Below are 12,346 nucleotides of genomic sequence, written 5' to 3' on the forward strand. Positions count from 1 at the left end.
ATTAAAGCAGATCACACCAAGAGTTAAAGCACAGGGACACCAAAACAAAACCTGGGCTGGGCAGCAGTAACAAAAGCATCAGATGTGAGGCACAGGAGGTGATTATTCTGCTCTACTTGGTGCTGTGCTTGTGCTGAGGTCTCATCTGCGCTCTTCCCCTCTGAGTGCTGTTTGATGATAAATACAGGTTGAGGAGAGGTTATTTTAGGGAGAAGCAACAAGACTGGGTGTTAAAAAGGAGCTGTTTGCTCCCTGAAAGGCTTGCTGAAGATGCAGGGTGAGAATTGCTGGATCAGTGACCAGCTTTCCTGAGGTGAGCAGGGATATTTGCCTCGGCTTTAGCTCGAGCAGTGGTGACTTGAGCTGCCTTTGGGAAGCCTGTTAGGAATCGGGAAATATTCTGGCAGTGTCTGGGAACCCCAGTCAAACATCATCCTAAACCCTTGATGCCAGCAGAGTTTGTGCAGTGCCTCCATCACCCTGCAAAAAGGCAGATGATTGTTTTCCATAAGCCTTTCTCCAGACTGTTTGGGTTCTTTGTTCACTTGTTCCCAGCTGAGGAAACACAGCAATGTGTTTGGGTGCCAGGAAATGTCATTTCAAGGAGGGAAAAATGCAGCAGAGTCCTTGCTGTAGGTGTGGAAATCCAGGTGTGAGGTGCTGAAAGCCTGCAGGTCAGGCTGGGAACTCCAATCCTCTCTCCTGGGACAGCTGCATGGGGCTGTCAGGGATTTACCAGCTCCAAGCTTGATTTCTCTCCATTTCTGATTTTTCTTTTTTTTTTTTTGTGCAAGTAATACAGCTGATTGTTCATCTGGACACCCACCATCAGGGAGAGTGCTTCAGATACTGTGTAAATGGAGGGAAAAGGAACAGCAGAACAACTACTGAGTTACTGAACAGTAAAATAAGAGAGTTTTGTAGTGTGTTTCATAGGTGAGAGCTAATAGTCTATCTGCTTAGTAAAACAAATAAACCCAACCTGCTTGGTAGCTGATTTATTTAGGGTTTTTTACATATTTAATGTGTTTCTCCTCCCTGCTGGCATCGTGTTTGCTGTGGGAGATGCTTCCTGTGCCATGGACAGGGCTGTGCCGGGAGGAATCGACTCCTGGCCAAGCTCCCCGAGCAGATGTGTCAGAAGATGGGAGCTACTGGGATGTAATGGGATGATAATGGACCTTCCTGAGCTTCCAGCACAGTGCAGCACTCACTGCCATCAGGGAATATCCATTTAGAGCTTTCTGTGAGTTGGTGCTGTCAGGTGTTTTAGCTCTATATGCATTATCTGGATCAAGTTTGCATTTGTGGAGCAAAAGTTCAATAGGCCTGAATTTTTCCCTAGGAAGTCTGGTGTAATTTGATGTTCTATGCTAATGCATCATTGAAGAATCCTCCTTCTCAGCTTCAGAACTTACACAGTGATTGGCTTTTCCCAGCACAATGTGTCCTAAAAGGATATATTTAGTCCTAAAAGGGCTAAAGTCAATGTTTCTTTCAAATTAGTATTATAGGTATTGATTTATAATCATAGTGCTGATATTTGAATTTTTTTTGATTGTTATTCATAATTCAAATTGATTTGGAAAAGCAAACCTGAGATTTTTTTTTTTTTTTTTAATTTTCCTGAAATTTACAGGAAAACTCAGAGATTATTTGATTAAAGGGGCAAATGCTTTCTTCATATTTTCTACTGAACTGAGAGAATTCTGGTTTGGATTCTCTAAATACATCTGGCTTAGTGCAGCCTAAGCAGTTTTCTCACTGAAAACCTTTCAGCTCTTCCTTCTGCCCAGGAAATGAGGAGAACAAGTAGGCTTTCTGATTCTTCCAAGCAGATGGCTTTTCTGGCTCCCCCCTGTACTTTGGCCATCCAGAGCTGACAATTCAGAGCAGGAAGCAAAAGAAGACTTGGGGGTTTCTGAAGTGTCACAGACAGATCACTTCCAGTGATGTTGCACAGAAATGACTCTGGTGGCAAACAAACTGGGTTTGTATCAGCCTTCCAAATCTTGGCAGGTTAGAAAATAGAAAAAAAAATAAATAAAATATATTAAGAGCTTTAGTTAAAGATACATTTTTGGAATAACTTCCCTGGTGAGGAAGTAAATCTGAAAGTACTTTGTTGAGAAGGATAAAGAGAGCAGAGGAGAGGAATAATTTGATTCCAAAGAGTAAGAAAGAACTTCAACTGTCAGCAGTCAAAAAATGGAAACAGAGACAACATTTTTGTCTCATGTCTCACAGGACACTGCCAAGAGCTTTTCATTTGCATTGTCCCTGCATAGCTTTGCCCAGAAATGAATATTTTCCTGGATGGCTCAGTTAGTTCTGTCCAGTGTGTTTGTTAATGCAGATGCTGAACCAAGATGTCCTGGTTTCCATGGGGATTCGTTGCTTTCCTCCCCCAACTTCCCGTGGGTGTCTGTAAATGCCAAACCCCAGTGGGCAGAGATGCAGCCCTTGCCCACCCTGGGAATGCAGTTTTGTCTCCACCAAGGCACACACTTGCTCTTTAGGACCAGGAGATTGCTCTGAGATTTTCAGTTGTATCAAAGGGAATACACTCACCCCCCCCAAAATGCTAATCAGCTGGCAACTGTTCATCCACTCAGTATTTTCAATTCCATCTTTCAGCCAGTTTACACTTTAGAAGCAAGAAATAAGACCTTTATTGCTGACCTTGGCCTGTGAAAGGCTGTTCTATCTCCCCACCTCTGGTTTTTATAGCTGTGAACTCTTCTTTGAGTGAATAATTTTCAGTGAGGGGAGTGCACTCTCTCTCACCTCGTTTGTTTGGAGGGTAATTAATTTGCTTTCCACCCAAGCAGTGTAGTGGAGATAATCTGTCTCCTAAAGTAGGTCAGTAGTAATGTGAACTCGCTGTGTGACCTTGACTTTGCACACTCCAGTGCAGAGCCTGGGCTGCCTGGGCTCCTTCTGGACATGTTGGAAAAGCTATGGATAATGGAGGCAATTCCTGGGCTCCTGCTCTGCAAACCTTCCCCAGGACATGGGAATTTGCTGGTCACACTTTTACCCTCAATCTGAACAGTGCCTGCCCTCCACTCTGGGGCTGAGCCCTGAACAGGGATCTCCCCTTCCTAAACCCCTGGATGATGGCAGTTAGCTGGAAATTTCCAACTGGATTACACTGAACACACTACACCTGCTGTTGGGGTTGGAGTGACAGAGGAGCCCTTTCCTGCTGGAGAACCTGGAGGGATGTGCAAGGAAGTCAAAACAGGAGCAGGGATATTCCGTGACCTGACACATCTGCATGTGGGTTATCCACAATTCACAGTATTAATGATACCTAAGGGGGCTCCATCAGGCAACAGAGGGAGGAAGGAGAGGTGAAAGGGAGTGTTTGGACAGTTCTGCCACTGTCAGGGGTGACAGCCCTGGGGTGGGACAGCTCAGTGTCAGTGCTGATGGAGCTGAGGAAACACTGCCCCGGCACTTCCAGCTCCCCCTCTAATCCCATTTAGTCCAAACTCCTGTTTCACACGTGGGAAATGTTCCAGGCACTTCCAGGTTCTTGCTGTGTTCCTGAAGCTGGAGTCAGATTTTTATGCACTGGAATAACAACGTGCTCCAGGTAGCAGCAGTGAAGCAAATAAAAATGCAGTTTGTTGAAATATCTTAGATAGCAGTATTTCAGTTTGCAAATAGAAAACCTCACTCTTGAGTAGTAAAAACTAAGAAGAAGAATATCTTCTGAAAAGCAAAGGGCTTCCTTCTTGCTGTGCTGCTTTTATGTTTGAGAAGTTCCAATCTGGATTTTTTTTTTAATAAATGCTGCAATCCAGCTAGCATTTCATATCTCCATGGCTTTGAAGCCTCTGCTGAAACCAGAAAAAGCCATTTAAATGGGAATGCCTCATATGTGAGGAGTGGTTGTACATGGGACTGAATATAATCTAATTAATGTAATTAAGAAAAATAAGTATCAGATTCCTTTACTGCAACCTCTTGGACCGATCTGGATGAGGTTGCTGCTGTTTTAAATATACAGGCATAAAATGCAAAGAAGCTGTTAACTTCTGAAATTCAGGTAACTGTTGGGATTGGCAGCTTGCTTTTTCAACAAGGAATATCAAATATTTCAGTGGCCAGGGTCAGCTCTCAGTGATCTGTGTGGGTTCTCAGACTCCTGAATTGTCTGATGTGCTTATCCCTTCTCAGTGACTGGAGATTCCTTCTCTTTGATGAAGAGCTAAAACTTATTTCCCCCTAACTTGTTCCCACCCAAAAGAAACAAAAAAATAAGCATAAAACCCAGGCATTCTAAATTTGTGGCTGGAGTGGATTTAATTCCAGTAGTTATTAGACCAGATGACCAAATCCAATTATGTGCAATTTGCCACATATTGCATTTTTTTTCCAATTACGTGTTTAGTAATATTTTATTGTTATTTTTGACATGTTGGCTGTAAAGTCTTGGTCCAAGTAGTATTTCGTGTAGTAAAAACAATCTGAAATGCGTGCACTTTGTTACCAGGGCACTAATTGGTAAGACTGTAAATTTTAATAAAGGTTGTGGCACAAAGCCTGTAGTCCCTCCTGTAAACTGGCTACTGAAACCACACCTCAGTGAGTCAGGGGGGTTTGTCTCCAGGCAGAATTTCTTTTCCTTTTGTTAAAGGTTAGACACCAACCAAAATTGTTTATCCAAGCGTTTTGCTTCAGGTGAAAACAGAGAACACTTTGTTGATTGTGATCTTAAGGGCAATCCAGCCTTTCTCATATTTGTTCTGTGTATGTGGTAGCACGAATGGGGAAAAAAAATCAGAGTGTAGGGCTGGGCTGTCCAGAGAATGAGGCAGGCAGGACTGAGCAGCAGAACAGGAGCTGTAACAAAACATGAAGTGATCCTGGGGAAGGATGCACAGCATATCTAGGCAGAAAATGGATTTCACTCTGTTAATTTTTTTGTTGTTGTTTCTTTCTGTCTGGCTCAACAAAACCTTTCCCTTTGTAACTTTATTTTCTGTAAGTCGGGCAGGGAGCAGTGGCTCTGGGTTCTGATGAGTGAACCTGGTTAATCTTTAGCTGGGGGGATGACATATCTGCTCTAAGTGCAGGGGAAGCAGTTCAGCAGTCTTACTTGGATGGGTAGAAGCTGCTGCTGCTGCTGAAAGCAGGAACCTTGGCCTTGCAGTCCTGGGCACTTCTCCAGGCAGGAACACGAGCTGAGGGTTCAGTGACCTGCAGGGATATAAAACAGCACTTCAGCCCCTGATTTTGTAGGAAGTGCTGACTTGGGAGGGGGCTGATCTACTGTCTTCCACCTTGTCTCATGGTAACTTGCTCAAAAGCTGTCACTAACAGCCCTCGATCAGAACAGGAGGTGGTTTTGTTGTTTGGTTTTGTGCTTGGTGTGTTTTTTCCCCACTACCCGCACTGATGAGGCCAAAGGATTTGTTACTGCCCTGTAAATGGGTAACACTCCAGGCTGCCCATAATAAACACAACTCCCAGTCACTGGTACAAGGCAGGTGCTGCAGCACAGAGGAAGCTGCAGCCACGAGAATCAGGACTGTGAATATCTAGTTTGGGTGGGGTGTGTGAGGAGCAAGGGAGACCAACTGGAAGTGCAGATGTGTTGGAGAAGGCAGTGTGGTGCTGCTAGGCAGGAGCATGTCCCTTTACCCTGGGGAATTATTTAATCCTGCTGTAGGATACTTTGGGGAAGGACTGCACGAGTGGGGACATCAGAATGGACACAGAGCCTCAGCCAGCTTCCAAGCAAGCAGCTTTCTCCAGCTTTAAATGGAAATCTTGGGTGGAGGTCTTATTAAGCCTGCTGGATCCCAGTCCTTACTGCACAAGGGCTTCTTTTTCCTTCACTTTCCTTCACGACCGGGAAGAAACACCCCACGGCTGGAACACCCAGGGGCTCTCGCTGTGGAGCGGGTCAGGCAGGGGGACAAAAAAAATTCCCCTCCCTTCTCGTGTGGCTGCGAGTCCCATCACAGCAGAAAGACTTCCAAGTCCCGAGAACCGATCGGGAAAGTGGAGGAGCCGCGGGGTTTTTTTTCCTGCAGACTCTGCAGAAGGAGTGTCTGTACGACCAGACTTGCAATTCGGGCAATTAGGGTTTTATTACATCTGCTTTCTCCTTCACAAAAGCATCGATCGGTCGAATTGCCACACAGTCAGTAACTAGTTTTAAAAGCAGCAGAAAATATTCTGGTTAAGCTAAGGATTTTCTAGCAATTTGGAATTTTGTTAATTGCTCCTAGTGGAAAGGTTCTTTGAATTTCGTTAGCACTTAGCAGAAAACTTGAGCCTCTTGTTTTTTTGGCCACACGAAGCTCTTGTAGATGCATTTTACCGGTGGCGATTCAGGAAAAATAATAGTTAAAGATGGTCAGAGATACATAGCGGCTCCTGGGTAGGAGGGGGGGTGGTGAGCAGTACCTTGGTGATCGCACACCGGTGAGAACCAGGCAGCACCAAACGAACTGGAGAGCGCCACCGGCTCCTTTTTACTCGTAGTGCAGAGGGCTGGAGTGCCCCACGGAGCCCGACCCGAGGCACCGCCTGAGCCACGGCGGGGGAGAGCGCCGGGCATCGCTCAGGGGCTGCGAGCGGAGCGGCCCCGCTCTGGGGGCTCAGGAGCGGCAGGGGGGGCCGGGGCTGAGCCCCGACCCGCGGAGCCCGCGCCCTTCCCGGTCAGCAGCCCTGGGGCTCCCTCAGCCTTCCCGGGGCTCCCTCAGCCTTCCGGGGCTCCCTCAGCCGTCCCGGGCTCCCTCAGCCTTCCCGGGCTCCCTCAGCCTTCCCGGGCTCCCTCAGCCTTCCCGGGGCTCCCTCAGCCGTCCCGGGCTCCCTCAGCCGTCCTCCTCAGCCGTTCCCGGGCTCCTCAGCCGTTCCTGGGCTCCTCAGCCTTCCCGGGCTCCCTCAGCCGTTCCCGGGCTCCCTCAGCCGTCCCGGGGCTCCCTCAGCCTTCCCGGGGCTCCCTCAGCCCTCCCGGGGCTCCCTCACCGCCCTCCTCCCGCTGAGGCCCCCCCGGCCCCTGCCCCGCCCGCGGCGCGCTCGGCCGGCAGGGGGCGCTGGGGGCGCCGCCGCAGCGCGGGGGGAGGGGAAGGAAGCGGAAGGAGCCGCCGCCGCGCCGAGGGGAGCAGGCGCTGTGCGGAGCCGCCGCCGCCGCCGCCGCCGCCGCCTGGTGCGGGCGGCACGGAGCGAGCCGAGCGGCGCGCGGGGCTGCGCGGGCCCGGCGCTCCGGGAGCGGCCGCCAGGTGAGGGCCGGGCCCGTCCGTCCCGTGCGGGAGGGAAGGGAGCGGGGTGAGGGGAAGGGGGGCCGGGCCGGCGGCGCGAGCGGCCCGCGCGGGGCGGGGAAGGGGGCGGAGGAGCGCGCGCGCGGGGAAGCCCCACGTGACCCGCGCGCGCGCGCGCGGGGAGGAGGCGGCGGCTCGCGCGCCCCGCTCGAATCAGCGGCCGGCCCGCGCGCCGCGCGCGTGCGCGCCGGCCCCGCCCCCTCCCGGCCCTGACGTGTGCGCGCGCCCGCGGCACGTGCGCGGCGCCGCCGCCATGTTGGGGCCCGAGCCGTGAGCGCGCGCCGTGAGCGCGCACGGGGGGGGCGGCGGAGGAGGAGGAGGAGGAGGAGGAGGAAGGCGCGAAGTCTCGCGAGGCCCCCGCGGGAGCGGGCGCGGGATGGCGGCGGCGCCGGGTAAAGGAACCGGGCCGGGGGCGGCACCGCGGGAGCCGCCTCCGCCCCCGCCCCGGCGCCTGCCCCGCCCCTCGCCTCACCTCACATCACCCCGCGCCCGCACCCCCATCCTCCCTCCCTCTTCCCTTCCCCGCCCCGCGCTCGCCGCGTCTCGCCGCTCCCCTCGGCCCTGCCCGCGGCCCGGCCCCGCTCGCTGCCCCCTCACGGCGAGCCCGGCCCTGTCCCCGGCCCTGTCCCCCCTGCCCGCGCTGTTGGCACCCTCGGGTGTGTGCGGGGCAGCCCGGGCTGCTCCTGCCCCGCCGTGTGGGGTGCGGGGATCTCCGTGACACCCCGAGCTGCTCCCGCTGCAGCCCCTGGGACGTGTCCCGCTATCGCCCAAACTTGGGAAACACAGCGCTGCTCTCTCGTGTGTTTGCAAAAACGATTCCCGTGGTACCCAAGTGTCCTAGCTCAGCAGTATCCCCTTTGTCTCCTAATCCCGATCTCTCCGAGGGGAGAGCATATGGTTCTGCTTCTTCCTTATGGTGTTTTGTGTTCCCTCCCTGATTATCCACCAACGCTGGCAGTTTCTGTAGTCTTGGGGTATTTTACTAATCCGGTTCTGGGCTAGCACTAATTATTTTATAAAGGAACGCGTTCTTTAGGCATTGGAGTTCCAGATTTTATTTTTGAAATACGTTTGCAGTTGCTGTTAAACAACCTGTAGTAGCTGTTCAGTGGCTGTTCCTGCTGGTTTCCCATCGGTGTGTTCTTTGTGCTGCACTAATGACACGGTGATTGCTTGCTGAAGCTTTCAGGAGAAGCTCCAAGTGTTTTACATTAGAACAAACTTACTGACTTGTGCAACCTTTTGAGAAGATGGTTTTTTGGGTGTATTTCTAACCTGTGGTTGGATATTATGCTTCCCCTCCCAGCTGCTCCCAGGACTGGTGATCCAGCAGGGACTGGTAGCTTTGGGATTAGCAGGATGTGATTCCTTACATTGTCAAGTGCAACTTTTCAGACAAGGTGTTGACAAGTTACTCTTGTGGTTTGTTTTCAGGCATCTTTTAACCTGGCTGTGCTGTCTTTTGGATTATTAGTAGTTGCTAAAATCAAAAGTGGGAGTTTAAGGAAGAAAAATGGTGTGTGTTAAACGGCAGGGAGAAAAATGGAACTTCCTGATGCCCTTAGATGGTCTAAGCAGGTTAATTCAGTGTGACCTGTGAACAGCTTTGGTTGTGAAGTTCAGCCCTGGGGCTGCTCTCCTTATTTTTACCACTTCTAGGAAAAGAGAAATAGCGAGTGGGATTCTTCTGCTGGGCACTGCTGGGGGGTTGAATGTGCAAAGATAAGCAGCTCTTGATTTCCCAGAATTTGGGAATGTGTCCTAATAAGGGCTTTGTTCTCCAGCTGAACAGCACGTGACAGCTCTGATGTTTATCAGCATACTCTGTGCTGAGATTACAGCCTGCTGGCCACGGTCTCATCAGAGTGAGGGCTTTGCTCTCCCAATATTTCCAGGAGACTTGAAGATTTGTTGGTTGGTTGGTTGGTTGTGGTTCTCCTACATCATTCCAGGTGCTTGGGTTGACTTCTGGCCAGCAGCAGTTGAGTGGTTGATGCAAAAGTGGGAAGACCCTGCTCTTTCACCACCTTGTTGCAGAAGGGAAATAAGAAATGTTTGCTCAGTGTTTCTGAAATACTGGGGAAGTTGGAACCAAAGTTTTTGCTCTCTGCCCCCGCTTCCAGTGGTGGGATTTTTCTTGCTTGGTTTTTGCTTTGTTTAATTTGTTTGCTTTGCTCTGGTCTTCTCAAAAATGGAAGTCTTTGCATTATGTGGGAAGTGATGACACAGGTGCCTCTGGTCATAAAGAACCAAATTTTGCAAGAGGTAGTTTATTTATTGAGTATTCAGCACTTCTATCCACAGATTTCCATTGCACTCCCAGTGCTGGAAGTGCAGACCTATTGCTCCCTTCCTTTTGGCTTGGTTTAAAACTGCTTGGATTATTCCAGACAGATATTTGTAGAACTTGTCCTTAAAAACCTCGAAGAGGAAAAATCCTGCCACCTCTGTAGGCGGGAGTGAAGTTGCAGAAAGTGAGAAACTTTCTCACTTCTGTGGTGAGGAAGGGCTGTTTTTTTTTCTTTTTTTAGTTTCCAAATTAAGTGTTCCTTGCTGGAAATCAAGCTGCTGCTGCTGCTAAGAACTCACTCCTGGTAAACTTTGCACTGACACTTAAGGGTTTATTCTTCTGGTTTTAAGAACGTTGTAAATATGGTTGCTGGTTCAAAAACCGCTTTGGTTGTAGAAGAACCATCGTTGTAGGTTTAGTTTTCTGGAAAAGCTTCTTACTCATCAAAGACACTTGAGAAATGCAGAGCTGAACACTTCTCTGCTCTGTTGAACTTCATCCCAGGATTTGGGAATAGGAATGTTGGCAGTGGCATCTTGGCAGCCTCTTTGTCATGAGAAATGGCTGATTCGGGGTGATTGAAACTTTGTTTGAAGCAAACACTTCGGTTTGAAAATGTACAAGTCAAAAAGGCAGTGAGGGAGCGTTCCTGAGAGTTTACCTGTTGGTGTGTAAATGGCAACATCCTGCCTTTTGTTGGCCGTGGGTTTGGTTTATGGGTGTGTAGATGGTCTGAGTTAGTGGTGTGAGGGGGGGGAGGGGGGTTGTGTGAATTGAAGTGTCTCTGTAGCATCTCCGGTACAGGAAAGAATCCCAGGATAACCCGAATTCCCAATCGGAGGAGCTGACAACTGGGTCACTGTGCCACACACACATCAATTAAAGGGGAGGGTTGGTAGAGCCTCCCCTGGAAATCTGGGTGGGAATCACACTCTGCCTGTGCAGCAGGTGTGGAAGTCAGAAATGCTCCCCCCACAGCTAAGGAGGAACCTCCAAACACAGAAATAGATGCTGTCAGAGAGGATTTGCCGTGCTGCTTAATCACTTATTAATGAAATGCTTTAAGGACACTGGGGATGGAGGACACGAGTGTGAATGGTGCAGGTGTATTTTCTGAATTAATTCCTGTCTGTCAGTTTGTGAGCTGGGTGATAGAACAAAGCAGATTTACTGAGTGCCTGGGAAGGAATACAAGCGTAAGAGTGAGGTTTTGATAAGTTTGATGAAGGATCTGAACTCTCTGGGGTGCAGTTCAGTAAAGAGAAAACACAAAAATAATACCTTTGGGGAGCCAGAATAAACTTAAATGTGAGAAACGATTGGCTGGGCAAGGGTTCTGCAAACTGTGACACAAAATGAACACAGAAGGAGTTCTCCTGGGATGTATGACCGGGATTGTTGTGGAGTTTGGGATGGAAATGCTTCTGCAGCACCCAGGGCAGGGCCTCAGATGATGGGCTGGCTCTGGTTTTGTTACTCTGCTTCAAAGAGATTTGAGGAGGATTTACAGACAGTTCAATAATGACCTTTAAGGAAGGACTGAAAGAATTGTCCTTGTTTAGTCTATAACATAATAATGGGCTGCAAATACATTAAATTTGCTACAGACTCTCTAGGTGGGCCAAGCAATAATAGTCCTAAAGAGTGCAAAAGGAGATTTCCATGTCAGGGAATCATTCCAGCTCCAGGAAAGATGATCTATCCAGGTTAGGTAATCCCAGGGTTAAATATCTGAGGGAGGTAATGGGATATGGAGTGCTGAAAGCTCCAGAAAAGGTTAAATAACCTCCTTTTAGAGGTGGTAGAGGTTTGGTTTGTCTGTCCTTGGCCTAGGAGGCAGAATGACATGTGAGCATTAGATCTGTCCTCACCTGTAGATTTTTGTAATTTAATGGCCATGGTTTAAAAACCAAACCAAAACAACTTGGTGGAGCAAAAAATGTAATTAGTGGATTAACAGGTGTAAGATTTAGCTAAAAGACCGCAGCAAATATATTAATTAAAGGGTGTGTTCAGAAAACATTTGTTAAAGCTTTCTGTAATGTAATATTGAAGATAACTTGAATAGAATCTTCATTGTAGAATTAATGTCTTTGACTTGCCTTTATGTGTGTGTAATGATGGAGTAGAAGTAAACTGAGCTAGAGTGAAAGTCTTTCAGAAGATTTTGTTAGAGAGAAGCAAAGCTCCAAGGATGAATTCCAGGGAGCCAGGGAATCAGGTGCATTCCAGGCTCTGGAATAGAGCACATCATGCAGTCAAACTGCACCTTGTTTCTGAAAATGAAATGTATCCTATCTATTACCTATGGTACTTTTAAACACAATTCTTCCTTTGTGGCTGTTTTTTGGGGGGGTGATTCAAAAATATTTTATTAAATGGGCTTTGTGTCACCGGGGTGTGTGCTTGGAATTAGGGGAAGGGTTAGAGTGAAACAAGTGCTGTCACATTCCCAATGTTTAGGAAGGGTGCAGAGGATTTACATAAAGCTCTACTAAACCCTGATGGTAATTAGGCTTTTAGTACATTTTTCCATCTCCCCAGCGATTCCACTTTATGTACACTTTCACTTCCCGGGGTCTGACCATTGACACACGTTTTCCACCCACTACCTTCTTTCCATGTACTTGCACTTTCTATGTGTGTGTCCCTAAAAGTCAGAGTACAACCAGCAGCAGGTTTTAACAGGTTGGGTAAACACGTTTCTGTTGCTTTTGTTAGTAAATAATTGTCACTTGAAAAGATTTGCTGGCGTTTCTGTGCCTTGCTGTGC

At 48.8% G+C, this 12,346-nt stretch overlaps 1 long non-coding RNA gene across 2 annotated transcripts; it reads right to left on the reverse strand.

Moving 5' to 3' along the window:
* Nucleotides 1–1,736: 1,736 nt before the first annotated feature.
* On the reverse strand, nt 1,737–6,641 carry LOC126635743 (uncharacterized). Of its 2 annotated transcripts, none has more exons than XR_007627773.1 (3): nt 6,427–6,641; nt 5,111–5,211; nt 1,737–2,011 (listed from the first exon to the last, which is right to left on the reverse strand). It is a non-coding gene; the product is annotated as an uncharacterized LOC126635743 (long non-coding RNA). The 2 variants fall into 2 exon arrangements; XR_007627774.1 differs by lacking the exon at nt 1,737–2,011 and adding an exon at nt 4,176–4,854.
* Nucleotides 6,642–12,346: the final 5,705 nt, after the last annotated feature.

Source organism: Myiozetetes cayanensis, unplaced genomic scaffold (genome assembly GCF_022539395.1).
Source record: "Myiozetetes cayanensis isolate MyiCay16 unplaced genomic scaffold, myiCay2020 scf12, whole genome shotgun sequence".
Taxonomy (NCBI): Eukaryota; Metazoa; Chordata; class Aves; order Passeriformes; family Tyrannidae; genus Myiozetetes; species Myiozetetes cayanensis.